Raw genomic sequence first — 25,388 nt, 5'->3', positions numbered from 1 at the left:
GGCATCAATATAGTCCACATGCATACATTTCCACAGTGAAAGGTCCAACACAACATGGTACATGTTGTCTTCTAGCTCCAACAACACTAGATGACTACATGACAGATATTGCAGGTTTGTTTATGGAGTCACATACCACAAACTTGGGAGATAGTCTTGATAATTTACATCTTCTCTTTGATGAAGATGATCCTTCTACAGTTGTTGTGAGGGCTCACTTTGACCCTCATGTCCATTCTCTACATGATCGATCTTCATAGGTTGATGTGATTGTGGATCCTTATGAACAACAATTTTTAGAGGTCTCTTTATTAGTTGAGGAGATAGATGGCTCATTAGAACAAGTTCAATGGACATTCTTGCTAGATCTACATTCATTCTTTTCAACATAGTTGGATGGTGCAAACATCAACATCAACACAGGGATACTTGAGTAGGTTTTAGGGCCACCATACATCTTCAAGATTGTACCTTTCTCGTTATTTCTTCCCAAGGAGAGGAACATCATCCAACACTCTTGGACTAGCTTCTTCCTTGGAGCAGCACTCACTGGTCGACATTCTTTATTAGGGGGGGGACTACCTTGTCTCTCTTCCTCTTATTTCTTATGGGGGGGACTTTTTCCTCTTATTAGGTCTTGTTCTTCTCATTCTTCACTACTGTATATACTAGATGTATGTCATAATGGGGAGGTCTTGATTACTCCATCCATACGTGTATCTCTTTTAAATCTCTCTTTTTGGGGGAGGGTTTTTCCAATGAGGTTTTTCCATTTTCTCCACTTTATGAGAGATTGCATTTCATCCTTTTTTTTGTAAGCTTAAGGGCATCCCTAAGTTGCACTTAAGGGGGGGGGGTGTTCGTGTAAATACGTATTTACTATTTACACTTACTTAAGTTTACTTAGGTTAATTCATTATTTTATTATTTTATTTTGTGAGACACTTAGGAGTTTGTATACTTTTTTGAGTTTTCATGTTGACAATACAGAAGTATGCAACTCTATTTCAGCCTACAACACTGGAGTTTGCATCATTCACTAAGTTGTCATGTAGACAACATAGTTATTCATACCCCCTTTTTAGCACATGTTGTCTACAACACTGATTTGTGTGTTACACCCTTGTAGGCTTATCCTCTCATCATCGCACTTACTTCCATTCTTAATGAAGGATAACCCATAGTTGTTGGACATGTGCTTGGTTGTATGACTTATCATGTAGATGATTCTTAGGAATTCTAGATGCATCTTAGAGGCCTTTATATACAAGCACTCCTAGTGTACTTTCATATGCATATTGAATGAATATATCGTCATTCTGATCATACTCTCTCTTTCTGGTCTACAGTTGTGCTTATGTTTGAGTTCTTATTTCTTGGGTGAATTTTTCCCTAAGGCAAATTCTTACAGAAAGAAACTAATGATGGTTTAATGATTTTGGTAATATAAGTTCGTGACATTATATTTAGAGGAAATGATGAGGAAAGAAAGAAGTTTGCAAAAGAAATGAAGAAAGAATTTGAAATGAGTATGATAGGAGAAATGAAATATTTCCTAGGATTGCAAATAGTACAGAAAAAAGAAGGAATCTTTATTTCTCAAACTAAGTACTTGAAGGATTGAAAAGGTTTAGTTTGGAAACATGGAAACCCATTGGAACAACTATGGTAACTAAATACAAGTTATCTAAAAAGGATGAGACACCTACTATTGAACAAAAGAAGTACAGATCTATGATCAGAGTATTGGAATATCTAACTCACACAAGGCTAGACATAGAAAATGTAGTTGGAATTGTTGCAAGATTCCAAGCTGATCCCAGAGAAGCACATCATGCAGTAGTGAAAAGGATATTTAGATATTTGAAAGGAACTTCACAATTTAGATTATGGTATGATAGATTTAATGATTTTACTCTAAGTGCTTATACTGATGTCGATTAGGTAGGCAGTATGGATGATAGAAAGAGCACTAGTGGAGGAACTTTCTTTCTTGGAGGAAGATTGGTTTCTTGGTTAAGCAAGAAGTAGGATTGTACATCTCAAATTATAGCAAAAGAAAAGTATGTTGCAATAGAAAATAATTGCAATCAAGTTATTTGGATGAAGTAGATGCTAAAGGATATAAGGATAGAAATTAGTGAACCTGTTGTTATACATTATGACAAAAAAAGCATAGTAAATATGTCTAAGAATTCAGTGTTGCATTTGAAGACTAAGCACATTTCTATTAAGTATCATATGTTGAGAGAAAAAGTTGTAGAAAAAGAAATTAGATTGGAGTATGTGAGCACAAAAGAGAAGATTATAGATATATTCAATAAGCTACTTCCAAAAGAGACCTAAGTATTTATGAGGTATGCTTGGGGTTATTCCCCTTCCTACATCAGAGTAGAAGATGCAAGAATGCATCAATCCAGGATAACTGAGCGCCATTGTTTGTCTGGATTGGGTGCTAATGCTTCCTATATGGAGGAGTATCTATGATGAATAGAGTCATCTAAAACTCTTGTTGATATTGTTGTGAACAATGTCTTTTGACACTTGAGTTAAATAAGTATCATTTGTTGCAGAGTTTGATACAAAGATATTGATTGCATAAAGCTTTAACATTGATGTCAATGGGGGGAGAAGTTTGGCATGAAAAATATTATGCTAAATGGGGGAGAAGTATTGCAGAAAAACATTATGCTAAAATTTTGGCAGTATGCTGAGGAAGATGTTTCGCATAAGCACATTATGTGGAATAATAGTTTGGTATTGAGAACATTGAGGTATATCAATGGGGGAGTATGATTGATGAAGAGGATTTGAAGATGAACAATCTTTTTTTTGTATTCTTGGAACTAGATGTTTTTCATCTACGTTTCCATCAATGCCAAAGGGAGATATTGGTTGAAGATTGGTTTGATGATGATATGTTACATTCATGATTGAGTTTGTCATTGATATTAACATAGCATGTTTGATATCTTATGTGGTATCTAACAAATGAACATTGGAAAGATCAAGTTGGTATGGATGATTGGTTTAGCATGATAACCACCCAAGGTTATGGGAGATACTCTTGAGTATCTGGTTGAATGGTCAATTTTGTTTAAAGAAGATAAATGTTTTAATTGTTAGATAACTGATTCACCCTCCCCCCCACACCCATCTTGGTGGACTATTATTTCTAACATTTCCTCCCTAAGGTAATATTGTTTTCTTGGATAGTCCTTCACCAAAGGGAACTCATTGTAGAAAGACTGGGATCTTTTTTATTTCAAGGTCCAACTAGATGCCCATTATGTGAAGTTGAGAAATTGTTTTGAACCGGTTCTTCCTTCATTGCCCTTATTCATCTATGTATTGGCAGTGCTTTGCTCTCAACTAGACTTGTTGATAAACTTTCCTAGTTCCATACTTAGTATGTTGATGTCTTGGCCTCTCTTAAGATTAGATAGTATCTTGCACATCCTTTAGATATAATCCCCATCCATAGCTCCTAAAGAACTATGGAAGGAGAGGAATAGAATTTTTTTTAAGATAACAAGATATTAGTTAAACAACTTATTAACAACATATACATTATAATTATTGAGTTAAAAAATAATAGGTTGCTTAATTCTAACATCAAACAAGCTAGGATGAATTATTGGGATGAAAAGTTGCATGGATGATGGGTTGGTTTAAAGATCCCACCCTTTCTGGGAAAAGGGGTAGCTAAAGGTAAATCTTCAAGGGCAGAATGTGTATGAAAAATTCCAAAAATTCCAAAAATAGGATAGTTCAAGCTAAATTTTGACGAAGCATCGAGAGGAAACTCAAGTAAAGATGGCATAGGATGTTGGATTCATAATGACAAAGGGGAGGAAATTTCCAATATCGCAAGATACATTGGAGAAGCTACTATTAACTGGGTAGAAATTTCTACTTTAGTAGACGGCCTCTTGTTATGCAAATAGTTGAGATTAAATAAGTTATAAATAGAAGGAGACTTGGCCATAATTATAAATATTCTTAGGAAAGGATATATATCCAATAGGAGGCTAGATGTGAAGCTCTTGGAAGTATTGGAAATATGCAAATCCTTCACCAAAAAAGACACATTTATCAGGAAGGTAATAAGAAAGTGAACAAGCTAGCTAACAAGGGTATTGCTAAATTCCTTCCAACTGATTAAATGAAGTATTGATGTACACTCCAATTCCCTTTAGTAATTATTATTTAGAATTGATTAAATAGATAAGTTCACATACATTTGATATCCTTAGAAATGTTTTAATTTATATTCTCTTTTTTCAGTAATTGATTCCCTTTGAATGCTCGTAAATATTTGAGCTATGCAAAAATATTGCCTGTATGAAGGCATTAAATTTTCCTATTTGAATCTTGGAAAAAGATACCGAGTCATAATTTTGGAAAGAGAAATGTGCTTATCAATTTCTAATGATGACAGCTAGTACCCCATAATTATATCTCCTCAATATAATGTTTATTGGTTCCTTGTTGTCTAACTTTTGAGTATCTCAATGTCTTTAGCAAATTTTTGTCTTTGTAAGGATTCTCTAATCCCCTAACAAGTAGCATAGAGTTTTTTTTTGGATGTTTATCTATGTTATTTCAAGTCACCCAAATAGATGGGCTAACTAAGGAATTAAAGAATCTCTCTTGAAGCTTTAATCTATTTATACAATATCATTGAATAGTTTTGATGTGAAAAGGGCAATACTGAAGAACAATCGCCCAACAACATCCTTTGAGTGCCCCTTGAGTTTAGTTGCATTACTATTTTTTTAATTAATATATGGCTTCACCCTCTTGCTTATCGAAAAGAAAATATTAAAAATTAATATATAAAGAAAACTAAATTTAATAATAATTAATATTAAATATATTAATAAAAAATTAATTTAAAAAAAATTAAAATACACCTATGGGGTATTGGTAGCTAGCAACATGCCAAGAATAGTCATAGCTACCAAGACAATCACTACACTACCCAAGGTAATCGCAGCACTACCAAGGTAATTGCTACTATACTTGTGGCAGCCTCAGCTTAAGTGTGAAAACTAAAGGTAAGGGGATGGGGGGTGGTGGTCCCACTCCAAAGTATATTATATATATATATATATATATATAGAAATTTGTTCCTAGCCAAAAACTAGTTACATTATTATTACTAGTAAAAGTAATAAAAATTACCACAATAATATTTATTTGCTATGGTAATTATAATATATAATTTTATAAATAATATATATATATTACTAATTGAATTTTTCAATATTAATCCTTTTCTCATTTTTTGTTTTTTCCAAACCTTAGCTACAAATTTAATCTCTAAATTCTAGCTTTTCTAAAATGGCTTATGATTTTATTTTCTCATAATTGTTTTAATGACAAAGGTCAATCATTTTGCAAAGAAGGGTTTCAATTTTTATTATATTTCATTTAAATAAGATCAATGTAAACATTCATACCTTTGTCCACAATAAATTTTTATTCTTACAGGCACAAAGAATACAGATGTTTCAAAAGATTTCTACAGTGGGTTCTACAAATGCTGCCTCAATCCAATGACATCAATCTGGTAATCCCAATGTGCCTACATTATTCACATCTTTCTAAGCTTCTAGAAAATTCTCTTCCTTTAATTCCATATTTCCCCTCCAAACCTAGTGTGAAGAAATGAGCTAAAATCTTCTCATAAATATCTCTAACCCTAGTTAGGGTTTTTTATCTAAATGGCCTCTCACTTTATCAATTTTCTAATTATTTTATTTAAATAATTATTATATGCACACTTAATGTCTTTTTATTAAAATATACTTTATTTAATTATTTTCACTTGCTTAATTAGCAAGATATGTTTAGAGATCAATATTACTATTTTAACTTATAATAATATTAAAATTTCATTATTTAAAATACAACATCTAAATTTATAAATGTAACATTAAATAATTATAATTACACCAAATTTAACTTCAGCAATTTTAATTGCTATTATTCCAAGGTTAGCCTTTTAAACAATCTTTTAAATTTAACCCCTTATTTAATGAATTTCTAATTAATTAAATATAATATGATAATATTTTCTCCCCTAGAATTCTCATTTGAATTAATGTATTTAATTAATTCCCTTGGCTATCTAATTACACTTGAAGTCACTAAATACACCACATGCTCAATGAGAAAATAGACTAAAGGACTAAATATAAAAATCAAACTCTAGGCTTAAGTTCTTAAATTTATGTCACCTTGATGAATTCAAAAGGGTAAAGAAAAAAGATACTTGTCCTTCACAACAGGAAAAGTAGGCTTGGATTTTAGATTTGGACTTGCAAACTATTATCATCTTTTACCATTGAGATACTATGATAGGGCTTGCTCATCCTGGCAATTTAGGGAAGGTTATGCACAATACCTACAACTTACATAAACTTTAAGCATGCATACATACATATATACATAAATACATATATATGTATGTATATATATGTGTGTGTGTGTGTGTGTATAAATATGTATGTATGTATGTATGTATTTATATGTATATGTATGTATGTATAAATATGTATACACACACACACACACACACACACACACATGTATACATGTATAAATATATATACAAATATACATATATATACATGTGTGTGTGTGTGTGTGTGTGTGTGTGTGTGTGTGTGTGTGTGTAGATAATGGTAGGGATTCATACATTGTGTAGATTCTAACTCATAGGTGACTATGACTCCCTCCCTCAAATAAATCAAATACATCAATCAGAAGTAAAATAGACATGTACACCATTCACTTGAAAGTATGGGGTAAGTATGTAGAATCTATATAAACCATCATCATGAACAAAGTTGTAGTTGTTATATAAAATAATTTAAAATATCGTCACAAGAATAACTATGAATCACAATAAGTCCAATGCAAGGTCAAAAGCTTCAAGGGATGAAGAGGGGAAACAAAGTACTTACCCTACCTCTACTAAAAGGAATTCCAGTGAGAATAAAATAGACATGGATACCAAAAAAAACTATGAGGGTAAAGCCATTGTTATGAAAGAGCATAGCCTGAGTAAGGAGAATAAAGAGGAGATTAATGAGAAGTGGGATGCTAACAATGCGACCAGATCAACATAAAGGAGAATAAGGATACTACCATTGACTATGTAAATAAGGTTGATGATGGGAGTAGGGATGATTCTTATTAGGATAATTTATCTTTCCTTCATACTATCAAGCTTAAAGATGATGTGTCTCTTCAAGGTGATTCGTGGCTCTAAAATGAGATTATGGTGCTTAAGAAAAATGTTGGGAATATGCTGAAAGAGCTAGAAAATGAACATGTAATGAGATCCCATCTAGAAAAACAAGTTGGTAATATTCTTGACAAACTGAAGGAGTATAAGTAGGAACTCTGTCAATTAATCAAAGATAGTGGGTAGAGGATGGAGCTTGTTATGTCCAATTTATGTGTTGTGGTGGCCAATTTGGGAAATAAAAGTGATGAGGAGATAATGTCTCCAGATACAGTTGGGGTGAAGATTCCAAGAGGTCCAAGTAAGAGGACTAGGTGGAGTATGAAGATAAAGGATCTTGAGGCTCATGTTTCTACCATCGTTGATATTATCTAGAGTACTATAGAGGCAAGTAAGGAGGTAGCGAAGATCCTTAAAGAGCTATTGTAGGAGTTGGTCGATGTTACTGGTTTGTTGGGTGTTGATCCATGTTGATTTGTTGGTTATGTGTTTTTATTTCCATCTTTTTGTTTAAACTTTAGGTTGTAGGTACTTGTAAAACTTGGGTTTGTTTCTATTTGGTTTACTCTTGTGGTTCCAGGTCCTATAAAACCTAGTTTTTTTATGTTTGTTGGTGAACTTTAGGTTTCAGGTCCTTGCAAAACTTGATGGTGCTTAATGCTAATCTTTAGCTTTTCTTAAAGGGTTTCAAGTCCCTTCAAAACCTATTTTTGTATTAATCTAAACTATGAATCAAAATAACACATAAACAGTCTCAAATGCAAAGTAGCTCTTCAAATATATGATGAAATCTTGAAGTTAGTATCAACTAACCAAGTAACCAAGTAATACTAAATTAAATAATATAACCTAAAAGTGTTCAAGAAAATAACTAAAAGCTAATTAGGGTAGGCACTATAGATGTGATGAGTTGAACTTCAAATCTATATTTAACTTCTCATACAATGTGCACCAAAAATACCCAACAAACTTGGTGTCCCTATCTGAAACTATTCTCTTTGGTAGACCATGTAGTCCTACCACTTCCTTGCAAAATAATTCTTACATATGAATAACATCATTAGTCTTCATGTAGGAAATGATATGTTTCATCATTGAAAACCTATCAACCACCACAAAAATTTAATCATGCCCTCATTAAGTCCTCTATAAAACAAGAACAAAGTTTATATAAAATCCTCCCATAACTTCTCCAATATAGGCAAGGGATGATACAAACCTATATTCTTATTTTTTGGTTTTTACATCTAACATACTCTAAAAATCTATACAAAATTCTTGACATCTTGCCGCAACTATGGCTAGTAATAATTATCACTAACTATAGTAATCATTTTATCTTGACTAAAATGTCTAGCTAAACCTCCACTATGCTTCTCATTAAAATCTTCCCACGACTTCTCTGGTACATGTAAGGGATGATAAAACCCTATATTCTTATTTTTTGTTTTTTCCATCTAACATACTCTACAACTCTATACAAACTTCTTAACATCTTGTTGCAGCTATAGCTAGTAATAATTATCACTAACTAGAGTAATACTTTTATCTCAACTAAAATTTCTAGCTAAACCTCCACTATGATAAACTCCTTAGACTACACAACTGACTCCCTTTATATAGCATACCATCATGGGTGATAAAATCTAACAACTTTGTTCTATCAAGTATAACAGGTTTTGTACAAGCTTCACCAAAATTAGGATCCTCTATAATATATAAAATCTTGAGTTCCTTGAACCCAACAATCTAAATCTACATCTCTATCAACAAATTTTTTCTCCTACTAAGATTATCTACAATCTTATAGACGTCATTCTCTTATGTCTCAAAATAAATGTATAACTCTATGAAAACTCAACCCATTTCAAATATGTCTCATTCAACTTTCCCTGACTATTCAAATATTGAAAAGTTTGATGATCAACATACAAAAAAAAAATCCTTAGGAAGAAGATAGTATCTATATTTCTTCAACGCATGAACTATAGCATAAAATTATTGATCATAAATAGTATATTTCCTCTTAGCATCATTTAACTTCTCACTAAAATAAGCAACATGTCTACCATCTTGGCTCAAAAAATATCCTACTATAGTACCACTAGCACCATAGTCTACGTGAAACACCTTATTAAAAACTAAAAGTGCTAAAATAGGCCATTTTGTAACTCTCTATTTCAACAAATTAAAACTTTTATCTACTCCTATGATCCACTTAAACTCTTTCTTGTCCCCTCACATTGTTTCAGTCAAGGGTCCACAAACACAGCTAAAACTCCTGATAAACTTTCTATAAAATATATTCAAATCATAAAAGATATGACCTAAGTATACTAGTTGGAGTTAGTCATTCAAAAATAGCCTTCACTTTCTCTAGGCCTAGTTTTAGACCTTTCAAAACTACAAAACCTAGATATACTAAGTCTCTCACAAAATTACAATTCTTCAAATTAATTAGTAATTTATCTTCCCTTAATTTCTCAAAAACCCTATGAAAATGCATTATATTCTCCTCCAATATCTTACTAAAGATCAAGATAGTATATAGGTAAACAATGAAAAAATTTCCCATAAATTCTTTCACTACCTCATTTATGAGTTGCATGAAAGTACTTATTGCATTGGTTACCCAAAAAGGCATGATTAACCACTCATGCAATCCTTCTTTTGTATTCAATTCATTCTTTCATTAATCTCCTTCTTTAATTTAAATATAGTGATGTCCACTCTTCATATCTATATTTGTGAAATACACAACTCTGCTCAAACAATCTATAATATTGTCCAACCTTGGAAAGGGAAATTTGTACTTGATTGTGATATTATTGATAGCCATAGAATCTGTACACATTTCTCATTCTCTATTCTTCTTTGGTTCTAATACTATTGGTACAACACATAGACCCAGACTCTCTTGAATAAACCCCTTGTGCAATAACTCCTATACTTTTCTATCCAACTCTTCATTTTCTATTAGTTTCATTTTGTGTGCTACCTTATTTAGAAAATTAGTTCCTAGATTCAAGTACATCTAATTATTAATCATACTTACTGGTGGTAATACATCAAGCATATTATTAAATACAATATCCTAAAACCCATTCAACAAATCTTGAACTTTTGCAAGTACATCTTCTACTTCTTCTTTACCATCTTTTGGAATTATAGAAAAACGCATATGCTCATGTCTCACGCCCTCTAGAAACTTTCTTCTATCAAAAAAAAATATTCTTACATTACTGTATAACTTTCTTCAATGTCCTTCAATGACTTTATCTTAATGTCACACTCAATCCTTTGTCAAGGAATAAGTATTTGTATGACCATCATATATAAAACAGCTATCAAATCACCATGGCCTACCCAACAACATATGAAATACATTCATAGAGATGATATCACATAGTGCCTCATCATGGTAGCCCCCAATCTTGAACTTTAGTAGGCATTATTCATTGACCATGACTTTATGGTCATCCTACACCTAGACAATCTGGTATGGACATGGGAGTTTCTTCCTCTTGAGTTTTAACTTCATGACCGTCTTGTCTTACACCAAATTGTTAGTTCTTCCACTATCAATAATCACATCATAACACCTATCCTCACACTTGCACCTAGTGCAAAATAAGTTCCTTCTTTGCTTAGGTTCATTCTCGCCACTTAGTAGGGCGCTTCTATTAACTAGAACTTCTCGTCTTTCATAATTTTCATAATGTGATGATTTGGCATCTTTTTTAAATTTATGCAACTCTAGCCTAGCCTTTAGTTCTCCTATTTATCCTTCCTTGGTGTTGGGGACATTCATAAGCCATATAACCTTCTTCTCCATAATGGAAACATGTTCCATGAAAACCTCCTATTCTAGATCCTTGTCCTCTTCCTCTTACTCTTTGATCCCTATTATTCTAATTATGGAAATGATTGAAATTATTTCTTCTCTAATTGTAACTACAATTGCCCCATTCTTCTTCTTTTTATCTTGATTTCAATCTCCATAAGATAATCCACCATATCTTCCACCATGACTTTTTCCACTTTGCCTACTCTCAAACTTCATGCTCAATTTTGTACACTACTCTTAGGGAAAACTAGTGCACCTCTTCAATATTAGTCATTGTAACTAGACTTAATTCATCTTGAAATTTGGCCTCAAACCATTTAGGTAATGTCTCTTAGAATATTTAGAATAAATGAGAGGGGGGATGAATAAGTTATCCTTGCATCTAGATGTACCAATTCAACATTTAATAACTTCAAACATCTTTAAAAAACTCATTAAATAGCTCAGTTTATATAACATCTCATTAGCAACATAACATTCTTTAACTCTATATTATGTATATGTTCTGACCAACACTAAATTCACCAACTATAAAATTAGCATGCATTACACAACATTCACACAAGTAAATGACACCAAGATTTAACGTGGAAACCCAATTTGGGAAAACCCACCAATAACATGCTACCAACTTTTCACTCTTCTAAAGTGAGATTGGTTAACACCCAAACATGATAAAGGTTATAAAACACACTATTAGGTATGACCATGTTAAAGGATTTAATCACCGTGTTAGGAGTAGCTCTATTAGAGGACTTCATATCATTCTATTATAATGTTGCATTGATTAAAAGATTTACAAAATGATTGTTAGACCAACCTTGATTAAAGGGTCTTGACTACCATAATGGTTAGAAATTAATAGTAGGCTTGATCTGTAAAACACAACTCATTTTGCAAATTTAGATCTCCATTCAACTCATCTATTGATTCATTGGCTAGTCTTAATTATCATTCCCATCACTGATCTTCTTGTCATCCCTTCAAGCAATCACACTTCACCAGTCTCTTCACTTCTCATCTACTACTATGTTCTTTATAGGTTCTCCTTAAGATCATCAATCATTAACAAACCAACCTGAGAAAATATCTCCTATGCCTCCTTAAATAAATAATTTTGATCTTTTTCTGCTTAAACATCACCATAGATCTTAGGGTTAGGTTAGATCCATTTCATCTATCCATCATTTTGTCTTTCAACTCCTTTCTTGATACTTCTAGAAACTTCTTCTTAAATCCTTTCCTTTGATCATAGAACAAACTCTATTCATGTATTAAATACACTAACTCATCAATCCTTATCATCCACACATTTTGAGTATTCCAAAAGTTTAATTGTGTTGGCCTCAAACTTGATTCTTGCACAAACTATTATTTTTTCTACCACTCATTCATCAGTAGGTCGCTAAATCACTATATTCTGTCTCACTTAGCTTCCACTAATTCTCTTGGTCTTCACTATGCTTAGTCACTACTCCAACTTTCTTAGCCATTACTATCACTCGACTAATACTATTTACTTAGCTCTCACTTAAGTTCCTTAATATTCTGCTTCAATAGCCTTGTAAAATTGTCATTTGATCAAGCTTAGTATTTTACTCAATTTCTTGTCTTCTCTTCTAAATATCAACTGAAAAATCTTCATTTCTTCATATAGTGATTATAAATTGCATCATCTTGTCAAAGACTAATTGATCAAGTGCCATCATACTTACTCCTCATCACTCATCAACTTCACTAGTTCATCTAGTTATCTCTCTTTTCAATTCCTCTTCATCAATCAATAGATATGGCACTCAACACAAGTAGCAGATGTCTTGCCAATAAGGTTTGACATCAATGACAACATACAAATTATTCCAATTGTACTTTCGACAATATCAAACTTTCTCCTTGTCATCTTTCGCATGGCATTTTTTGATGAGGACTTGATAGAACACTTCTATATGCTCCTGAATATATATTTCCACTTACTTCAACCCTTGCACTTTCTTTAATATATTATGTTCATTATCAACATAAATGAATTATCACTTTAATTTATCCACCATCTAATCTCATCTTGTGATATTCTCCTTTCCTCTTCTATTTTTTTCCAATTGAATTTCCTACCGCCAAATAATTTCATGTCCCTTTGGTTTTTCCTTCACAAACTTGACCCTATTAAGATCCTTGATATCTTCATACTCAAAATAGTCTTCTAATTTATTGATCCAATTAATTGATTCCTTTGTGTTAAGAGTTTCCAAAAATGTGGGGGCCTCAATCTTAGGTCTTTTACCAATCTTGGAAATGGCCATGAAAAGTATTTCTTCCTCTTGGTTCATAAATTTTCCTTCTCCTTCCTAATCAACACTTCATCTTTCCTCAAATTCATCTCTTACTGGAAAATTCATCCCTTTACAAATCTATTTTTGTAATGCTCACACTTGTCTCTGGAAGGCTCTAACCTCAGGTGTCACACTTCTAACCCCTCCATCACATTCCATATGTGGAGGAATTTTTGTGCTTATCATTGAAACCATAAAATATGATCCTAGTAAAAATTGCCTCACAATCAATGATCTTTCTACACACTCAAAAACTCCTATTCTGACACCACTTGATGAAGGGTGCTCCCCTTAATACCACAAACACATAATAGATATAGTGAAACAAAAAAAATTACAGGGAAAAAAAGTGGGCTTTGTATTATTTCCTAGTATGGACATAAACGTTTTAGAAATACAATATGTGAAGCCACATGGATGTTTTCCTTACAATGTTCTATAAGACAGAGCTATAAACAACCACCTAGAACTGCCCTAGACAACCCTACAAGTCTTCCTTGTATAGGCAATTTTTCCCCACCTATGAAGGTTCTAGAATTTATCGCAACCCTTGAGGATGACCAAATTTCTATAATTACTTTATTTTTCATATTTATTACATAGAGTCATCTCAAAACAATTAAACTATAATTTCAAGTAGTACAACTTTCAGATATAACTTCTTAACCATAGACCTAATTTGATATTATAAGAACTTTTCATAATTTTTTTTTAATTTTTAGTACTTGACTACGAAAGAATTCATTATCTAGGGACTAACCTCATTTTGGAGCCTCTAAGGCATTTAAATTTGAGTTCAAAATTTTTATACCAAAAATCCTCAATAACTTCACCAGTACATATCATATGGAAATGAAACTCTATTGGCATGTTGATATATCTAAGATGAACCCCCACCTATGAAATCAAAATATTATGATCTTGTATGGCCAACTTACTAAAACTAATAAGTTTCCAAAAAAAGTAACCCTTCACTAAAATAACCCTTATTGAAAAGACATAAACATAAATATTTTTGGGTGATGCAAGATTTCCCTTACACCCAAGATGCTCCTACATTATTTTATTATTTTATTAATTAGTGTCATTCTTTCTAATATAAATTTAAAACCTATCATTTTCTCTCTAACTACTTTTAATTGTATAATTTGTATCATTTATTTAATTATTTATGAGTCATTCAATATTCCTCCACGAGTCACCTTTTAATGGGTGCATGAAGGTTGATCTTAAAAAGGGGTACAAGAAAGAGGAATGGAAATCTCAAGATGAAGGATGAATAAAGAGGAAATTAAATCAAGATACTAAGGGAATTCCAAGACCATCGGGCATGGAATGTGTGGAAAGGGTTTCCAATGATAATATTATTTCCATTGAGAATAACACATTAGGAGTAGGGACCAATAATAAAGTAGAAGTACATGCAACCTTGTTGGGGGTTGATTTGGTGTAGAGGTTTCATCTTGAAAATATAAATCTAGAGGGTGATTCTTAAATAATCATAAATTCCATTTTTGAGTGGTGTTTTATATACACGGTGGTTATAAAAAGTGGTAGTCATAAGGAAAAAATCTAAATCTTTCAAAAATTCAAAATCTTAAATATCTACTAAGAGGGAAATGCTCTTGTTGATCACTATCTAATTTGAGGCAAGTGATGTGGTAGCAACATAAAGAATGGAGGGTGATGAAATCATGGTGATCAATTGAAGTGACATGATGGGAAATTTTGACTTGAAAATATATTGAAGGATAAATAATTATAGTGATAAAATTAATATATTAGAATGTAATGCAAGAAAAAATTACTTGCACTGCCTTCACACATTCTCATGTGAGTGCATTGAATGCAAGGAATGTAGTACCCACTATACATTCAAAAAATTTCATTTACAAAATCATTCTAAGTGGATAGTAAAAATGGTTGAGAATTTTATTTAAATCTCTTCTTAAATATTATTTAAATAAATTTTAATTATTTGATTAAAAATTTGCATTTTTTCACCATAATTAAATAAATTTTTGGAGCATTTAATTTAATATGTCTTTTAAAACTTAATTAAATATTTAATCTATTTAATTATTCCACTTTCTACATGCTAACCCATTGTTATGAATAAATAAATAAAACATTTATTCTATATATTCCCCTCATGTATAATTATACAATTAATGCTAGTTATATTCTTCATTTTCACCCATTTCACTTTTTTTTATGGAGATCCTCCACAAAATATTTGTAGCTACCCGATATGGGAGCACAAGCCTTACAGATGAATCTCTTTGGCTAAGAGCTAAGGACCGAGGGGTATTTGTTTTGCCAAATTCTCCTAGGGCATGATCCTGACCTCATCCCTTTTCAATGTTAGAGCCACGCACTCAGCAAGACTTGATCCCTTGTAGACTCTTTAAGAGCCTTTCAACTTCATCGGTAGATAAAGGGCCCACTGACACCCATTTAACTTTCACTAACAAACATTTCTTCTTATCAATCAATTTAACCAAATACATTTTCAATTTTTTATTGAAATAGAAAATTCTCTATCAATAAGCTAAACAATCTATCTAATTAATCTTCTCATACAACTAATCAACTATTAACTAGTCGTAGACATTTGTCCAATTGGTCTAGTATAAGATAATCCTATCCATTTATTATCAATCAAAACATCTCATGTCAAACTATTCATGATGTAATGCCCTACTAGAGAACCCAAGAGATATTAACCTAAAATATTTGAGTAAGTTTATAGAATATTGTTTTTACTTAGAATTTTATGCAACATTAAGATAATAATGTGGAAGCAACAAGGTAAACTTTAACCAACCCCCCTCTAGAAAAAGGAATTAAAATATTGGCAAATTTTAAATTATTTTAAAAAATTAAAAAATTCATATTATTTAATTGGAAAATCTTACATTATTTAATTTTTTTTGCAATAGAATTTTATAAAAGTATGGTGATTTTAAATATTTTTAAGAACTAAATTACTAGCCAAATTTTCTAAAATTAGCCAATTGGTGAATATTAACCATTAAAAAATACCTTGGGAAGCAATATAATATTTTACATGACACTCACATAAAGAAATACAAATATTGTTTCCATTCCTCAAGGATTCCTTAACATTGAATCACATTTATGAAGATTTTATTAATTAAAGTCAATCTTGAATACAATGTCAACATCCATAATGAAATGTTCAAGATACATGATCTCATCAAAGAGTACATAAAGTATGTATATGATGCTACTAAGTAAATCCAAGCATATTACATCCACTACACATGCCATAGTGTATTTAATGATGAATCATATAATATATTACATTACATCATCCCATAAGGACCTTGAGATACTAATACATACATGAATACATAGGTACATCAAGTGAATCTATAAAATGTCCCCAAGAGATAGGAACATGAGTGGTACAACTTCAACAATGGAAAATCTAACATCAATGCAAATATGTGATGACCCTGATGGTAAGAGAGATAATACCTCCCAAACTCATGGTAACCTAATTAGGCTCACTCTCATCATGTTGGGGAGATAATGTTTGGTCTAGACATGAATAATCAAACCACATAATCAACAACCCAAATCCTAGGAAAGGAATCATGAAATCTCTATATCTTAAGTGGTGCTACGCATAAAACAAGAACAATATCAAAGAAGACCAATACAAATACACAAATATAAATATATAGGAAACCTAAGATGCATATGAGGAACTGTCATCACATGAGGCAACTCTAGGTTTTTTCTAGTGGTTTCCATGGACCGCATCCCACTAGAAACTTATGTGGCATCAGTAACCTTTCATATAGACAAGGGTTACCAACTATACAAGACCTAAATCATGCATCTTCTCCAACTTCCATCATAGCATGTAATAGCACTCAAGACATGAGAGAGAAACATAATTATCTTATTAAGTCTTTTTTTTAAAACCCCATTTGATGTGTAGTGTTATCACTCAATTTTCTTACAACAAGTTATCTTGGCAAGCACTTGTAATACCCCAAAATTGGAACATTGCCATGCTAAACCAATTTTGGTCTATTAATCAATCTTAAGTCCTATTGTATTAGGCAATTATGATTTTGATAATCTCTACTTGATCTAAGTGTCAAATGCAGAAAATCCCTAATCTACATTAATTACATACTCTATTTAATTCCTAAGTCTAATCGAATTAGCAAAGGTAAACCTATTAATCAACTTAATTTAATTATGAGTCTCAATACTTTCATTAAATTAAAATCACCCCTTTTGCTAATATACATTAAGGAATTAAATGTATTTGATTTAATTAAATATATCCTTATTCTAATTATTGAGTTTAATTATTTAGTTAATTAAGATAACTCATTTATGAGGTCATATTAAATTCTATTAAATCAAATATGTTCTCCAAATTCTCTCTTCAGTTTAGAATTGGGAACTCTAAGTGAACAGGAATTGGAAAAGGAATTGAAATAGTTAACTCTCCATTACACTCTGAATTAAAACAATTAACTTCATTTGCACAGGGAAGTTTCTATCTAACTAAATCTCATTTCCAGTCTCGACCGTTCATTCAATCTAATCTTGGTTATTGATCAATTTTGGAATTCTATTTAAGAAGCCCTCAATCTCTCATTTCAGAGGATGCACATGAAAAGTATCAAATTTATGTCGAATTGATTACCCATTTCTTGCATTCACAATCTCATTTATTTTCATATGTTATCTCTCATATAGCTTCAAAATGCATACATTTAGGATAATTTTATCTCTTTATTTCTAGATTAACTTGCATACATTTAGATTAATCTTACATATCAAATAGCTTAAAATCCTTCATTCTAGATGTCTGGTTGCTAACTTCTTGATTAGAGATTAAATATAAAAAGTAATCTAGTTAGGAGGCAATAGATCGACTTGTTGGATTATTTCAAATGAACAATCCCATGTTTATTCTAGGATAATTCTTCATATAATGATCATATTGAAATGTGGTTAATTTATAGGCCATAATTAGCACTCACATTTTTGGTGCCCATCGTGGGGCCAAGAAATCAATTTTCTAGCCTCATCTATTATTTATTTTTCAAAATTTGATGTTTTGACATTTCTATTCGTACAGATCCTCAATTTCTCATGCCAAAAATCCAATTCTTGCATGAAGTAACTAAAGTTTTGCTTGTAGTACTGCATGTTTTTGCATGTAATGGTGTATGATTGTGTGGTTTCTCACATTGTACATGGTATATTATCACACAGTTATGTATAGAATCTCACATGAAACTTGACACCAGTAAATGCAAAATAAAATTTTTAAATTTTCTTTTTCATAATGCTGATTAAATCTAATGTTTATTTCTGAAGCATTTTGTTTTTGAATTCTGATTTTAAGCAACCTAATAATGGTGTGTAGATCACTTGTTGAAAACACCTTGTTACAAACATATAAACATTGTGTCTTTTTACTGCTTTCTTATAGACATAGTTTAATAGGGCTTGTGAACTTCATAGGGCTCTAGACAAAGGAATAGGGGAGTATGCTCTTTACTATGTGGAAGTGATGCCCAAGGCTTAATCAAAAACATAGATGCCTTTGGAAGATGGTATCTGAGGGAGGCAAGAAAGATAGTGGTTCTTCTATATGAATCTTTTCTATGAAGAGATGATGACTTCATTTTAGGAAATCAAAATCTTGAGAAAAGACAAGTTGGGATTGATAAACTAACTTGGTGATGAATATGTTCTATGTGTTAAGGTAAGGTGACAAGGTAGAGGAGTATGCTCTTTTCCCTTTAGGAAAATCAGAAACTTTGACCGTTGGATCTGAGCCACCAGTCTGAGTCAACCTTTAGAGGGCCTTCAAGAGTGATTCAACCTCTAGGAACAATCCAAGTGAGCACACACCTTTCCCTAATGATTCTAACTCACTATAATAAAGAAGCTTTCTAGAGAAAAAGACTCCAAAGCCATGTTAATTTCTTCCTCTTTATTCCCAATATTGCATATCAGGAGGAGGTTTTATCTATTGCATTGGGCAGTGTTGCCCCCAGTCTTTCTTATCAAGTGTATGCACTTTCAAATTCTGGTGTGGGCTATTGGCCTCAACTTCATTTGCAAATCCACCAGGGATTAATGGGAACTAAAGCCAAATAAAAATGTTTTAGATAGTTGTTATTGGTTCACCTCTAAAAGGGGGAATAATCTTTGTGCAAGGAGGGGGAGGTATCTCTACTATAGATACTCACCATAAGCATAGACTTGGACATTGGAAGGTGGTATACACCCTTGACCCCTTCCACAAGGGTTCTCATTGAGTATATATGTTATTGAGTCCATGGAATACATCAAAACTGTGGGCGCACTCTAGTGGGGTGACATAGTTGTGTTAGGTAAATGCATGCACATAAGTTGTGAGATGAAGGTTTTGCTTCCTCTATGATTTTTGGTTATAGGGATAAAGAGTGTCTTTTTTAGTCTTTAAACTATCCAAATCATCCAAACAACAAAAGGTCAAGACTCCCTCGTCCTTCTAAGTTGTGTTGTCCTTGGTTAGATTGTTTGCAACTATTGCTTGCTTCACATGTCTGAAAAACAACTGTCTACATGTAAACCAAAATTATGTCCAAGATTTGAAAATAATTTTGATATTTGTCTAAAATTGTAAACATTGTTAGTCCTCTATTAAGAAACTATCAAAACCATTGAAAACTTCTTCAAGTGTGGTAAAAATCTTTCATTTTGGTCCTTTTCTTGCTTGTAGTTGAGCAAAATTTTGCATGAGAAAACTATCAATTCGCATTTCCTTGTGGGGTTCTATGTAGTTCCTCACAATGTTGTATGTGAATCCTTATGCAAAACATTGCCAAAACATTTATTTTTTGGGTCAAAAACCTATCTGATCAGTCAAGTTGTCCTTTCCTCATGTGGCTCTGTGAAAACTCTTGCATGATAAAACAAGTTTAAAATTGGTGTTCTAAATCTTAGCTTGCTTCATTGTGTTCTTTCACATGGTTCTCTAAGAATCTTTGCACAAGGTTTTATCCTAAAACTATCAAAATTTCTCTACCAAAGGCGTTGTCTTACCTGGTTTTCTTCATTTCCTCACCTGGGACTCATTTCCTCATGTAAGTCTATCAAAATTTGTCCAAAACAGTGAGCTATTATGAGCTCCCTCATCAAAACTTGATCCAAGTCTGATCTATGTCTGAAACACTTGGTCATTCCTCTATCTGTAATAGTGTCAAACTCTAATTTTTTGCTTAGTTGACAACTTGTGATCTAGACATGAGCTAGTCTCCTTAATTGTTTGTCTTATTATGTTCTCTTGTGTTCATCATACCTTGCATCATGATCATCATAACTCTTGGCCATTCTATCCATTTATTAGACTATTTGTACCTACATATACAACACATTTATCTCACTTTGAGACAAAATTCTAGTGTGATCCTTGTTTAAACTTTGTTTTAAGTCATTGTCTATGATTGTTGCCACGAGGAGTGAAAACTTGTTTTCTCTCTATAGACCATGATGTGGTAGAGATAGAGGTCAAAATTGTAGTAGAGGTTGCTTCCCAATTTATATATAGTCTGATCTAGTGAGGAGTCCTCATGATCTCCTTCACCTCTTAGTCCACCTTTTCTTCAAAGAACATTTTCCATAAACTTTCAAAAAACTAGGAATCCCACATATCAAGAGAATCCTGCAACTAGAAGTACACCTACATCTTCAAAAAAAAAGCTAAATTCTCATTTAGAATTTCTTTTCAACCAACATACAATGAAACTTATAGCACTCCTAGAATGGTTGATCAAGACCAAGGAAACAAAGAGCATAGTAGAGGACAAGATCAACAAAGAAATGAAAGATTGAAAGAAAAATACACTGATGAGAGTGAGGAAACTGAAGAAATGCCTCCCCAAGACATAGAAAACTGTCATAAGAATAAACACTTTCATAATGTGATGGAAATCTTCCTCAAAAAGAGAAAGAGAAATACTTTCTCAAGTTCACTCAAGAAGGAGAAAAACTACCTCATCATTTTAATGTTAAAACAATTATCACAAATGAAGAAGAAACTGAAACCTCCAAGTTAAAAAAAAAAACTGAAAGTGATGCAAGAACAATTGGCCCAAATGATGTGTGACAAGGATAAACCAATGAAAACATACACCTTAGACACTCTTTGTCCATTTCCTTTCGAGAAAATTTTGGACATGCCTCCTTTTCCAAGAGGAGTTGAGTTACCCAAATATGACATATACTTCAAAATATTTGATCCCCAAGATCATTTGAAGGAATTTGGTGCTTTGTCTATAGAATTCATGTACAATCAAACATATCTCATGTGTTTATTCCCACGGAGTCTATGTGGTCAGGCCATGGAATGGTTTTCAAGGTTGCCTATTGGAATCAAAACATTTAATGAGATTGCTAACCTATTTGTTCAATAGTACTCACACAACATACAACATCTAGTTAACATGTGCAACTTGTGTAACCTCAAACGAAAAGTCAAGGAACTTTTCCTTACATTCCTTCAGAGGTGGTGACAATTGGATACTAATTATTCATGAAAGATTCCTGAAATAGAAAAACTTGACATCTTCTTGGAATATAATCTTTTGTCCAAATTTGGGTATAAAATACAACTTCAAGATCCACACACCATTGAATACATTATTACACAAGCTATTTGAATAGAGGGATTTATGATCAAAAAGGGGGGAAATAACCCTTCAAAGAGACACTAAGCAAGGATCAACCTCTAGTAAGGATAAATCCAAGTATGTGAACAAGAATTGAGAGGTAGTACATGATGGAGTAGTTGATAACATTACTCCTAAACCTGTTAAAGTAGCTTTCAATCTCACAGATAACATCAATGCATCTAAAAATGTTGATAAATCTCCTCCTAATAACAAGACATTTGGAAACAAAATGAAGAACTCATCTTGGCTTACATGCCAAAAATGAGAGTACACACCTCTTGGTGAACCTCTGGATGTAGTCTACAAAACCTTGCCACAAAACAAGATTATTTCTCCATTGGATAATTCTCATCCTTCTGATCCACAACCATGACCTCCATGGTGGAATGAGATTGCATTTTGTGAATACCATCAGAACAAGGGTCCCAAAATGAAAAATTGCATCAACCTACATCATAAAGTTCAAGATTTAATTAACAATGATGAAATCATTATGGATGGACATAATAAGAATGTAAACCACAAGGCTTTTAAGGAGCCATTTCCACATTATGAGAAAGGATAAACTCTAAGTATAAAGCCCATAACAAGGTCAACTATACATGCGCCAATGATGATGATGTGATCAACATGGTTGAACTTGTGGATTTTGAATATTGTGACATTATCAGGATTAAGGGAAAACAAGACAACACAAAATCGAAGACACCATTTGTCTTGAGAGGTGCTACATCTACTACATCCAACAAAGAATAGTCACAATCTTGTGTTAATGTTGTTACATATTCTCATGCCAAGATAGTACTTAAAGGCCTTGCACCTTCTACTCCTAAGTTAGATCAAGACAAAGACAAGCCCCTTGCTGGTCCATCTAGAAAAGGTATGAAAATTGCAACATCTTTTTTTGCTACCAACTATAGTATCCTTGACCAATTGCAATGAACAAGTGCTCAAATAGCAATCTTTGAATTACTCAAAATCTCACCTACTCATAGACAGATTGTTGACAAATCCCTCAATAAGGAAAATGTACCTCAAGATCTTCATAGGTTTCAATCTATGGTGGGTCACCTAACCTCACCTCACTACTTGTCCTTTTCTGAAGAGGATGATGATTCATTGAGTCATCTACATAACCAACTGTTGCACATTAAAGTTATGATACATCAAAAGCATGTTTGTCTTGTGCTCATTGACAATGGAGTTGGTTTAAATATCTTCTCTGCTACTTTTCTCAAGAAATTGGGCTATTTTGAAGAGTTTATTGATCTCCATCACAAAATAACCATCAATGCATATTGTAAGAATTTTCCTTAGGGAAAAATTCACCCAAGATCAAGGAACTCAAACACAAGCATAGAATAGACTAGAGTATGATCAGAATAACAATATAGTATTCAATTTAATGTACAAGTACATGAGGAGTGCCTATACATAAAGGCCTCTAGAATGCTTCTAGAATGTATAGAAGTCAGCACATTGATAAGTCTTACAACCAAGCACATGTCCACCAAGAGTGGATTATCCTCAATTAAGCACAAGAGTAAGTGTGATGATGAGAGGATAAGCCTACAAAGGTCAAGCACAAAAAATAATGTTGTAGACAACATGTGCTTAATTAAGAGTGCAAATAACTATATTATCTACATGACAACTCAATTAATTATGTAAACTCCATTGTTGTAGACACCATGTTCTAAATTAGAGTTTCTTACTTCTGTGTTGTCAACATGATAACTCATAAAAGTATGTAAACTCCTAAGTGTCAACCTAATAAATAATAAAATAATGTATTGACCTAAGTAAGTTTAAATAAAGTGTAAATAGTGAATACTTATTTACACCAACACCCCCCCTTAAGTGCAACTTAGGGGAATGCACTTAAGCTCACAAATGCATGATGGATCCCAGCTACAAGGCCATGTTAGGTACCCATGTACAAAAGCAATGCTCTACATACAATGTGATGCAATGCAATCTCTCATAAAGTGGAGAAAGAGGGAAAACCTCATGGGAGAAACCCTTCTACAAAAATAGAGATGAGTACAATAAAGAAGATGAGAGAGAAGAAGACCTCAGATGAGGAAAAGATCCCTCCCAGAAGAAAGAAGAGAGAAGTCAAGGCACTCCCCTTTCTACAATATCCTGTACCCCCAACAGATCTTGCAAATGAATATACTTGACCTCAGTGAAGGGTTTAGTGAAGATATCTATGACCTACTTTAGTATACAACAATATTGTAAGGCAATGATCTACTAATGTATTAGCTCTCTAATGTAGTGTATATGAACCTCAATGTGTTTACTCTGCTAATGTTGAACTGGATGTTTAGAGATCTCAATAGCACTTTGATTGTTACAATTTATGACTGTAGGTTTAAGTAGATCAAATCCAAACTCCTTCAGGATGTGTTGTAACCAAAGAGCCTTTGTAGTTGCATTGATAGCTCCTCGATACTCAACCTTAGTTGAAGAAAGAGTAATGATAATTTGCTTCTTACTTTGCTAATAAATGGGGTCAGAACCAAGGTGAAACATATAACCTGAAGTAGACTTGCAAGAATCAAGATCTCCTACATAGTCTAAGTCTGTATATCCAACCAGCTAAATTCATGTACCTGCTGCATAGTGTATCCCATGTGTATGTGTACCCTGTATGTAGTGCAAGATGCATTTGGTGGCCTTCTAATGAATCTCATGTGGCTCTTGCATGAAGCAAGAAACCATGCCAACTACAAAAGCTATATCAGGGTGGGTATGTGTCAAGTAGATAAGACTCCCAGCTAACTATCTATACAATGTAGCATCAACAAGTGCAGTGGTACATTGGGCCTCTAACATGACACCTAAAAGAAAGGGAGTAGGAGCAGGCTTGCAATCACTCATGTGAAATTGAGAAAGAAAGTCAAGAGCATACTTGGGTTGAGAAAGCATGATCCTTGCTAAAGTTTGTGTGATCTTAATACCAAGGAAATAATGTAGTAAACCCAAGTCTGTCATAACAAATTTTTCCTACAAAGAGGTCTTGGCATTGGCAATGATGGATGAATTACTTCCTGTAATGATCAAGTCATCTTCATAAAGTGCAAGTATCAAATATGAGTCATCCTTCTAAAGAATGTAGACATTTGAATCGGAATGACACCTAGTGAATCCTGCTGAGAGTAAGAAGGAATCCATCTTAGCATACCAAGCTCAAGGAGCCTACTTAAGACCATAGATAGACTTCT

The sequence above is a fragment of the Cupressus sempervirens genome, chromosome 10, assembly GCF_028749045.1.
Source record: "Cupressus sempervirens isolate cs-2001-9-10 chromosome 10, ASM2874904v1, whole genome shotgun sequence".
Classification (NCBI taxonomy): Eukaryota; Viridiplantae; Streptophyta; class Pinopsida; order Cupressales; family Cupressaceae; genus Cupressus; species Cupressus sempervirens.
Note: the sequence above shows the minus strand (reverse complement) of the source record.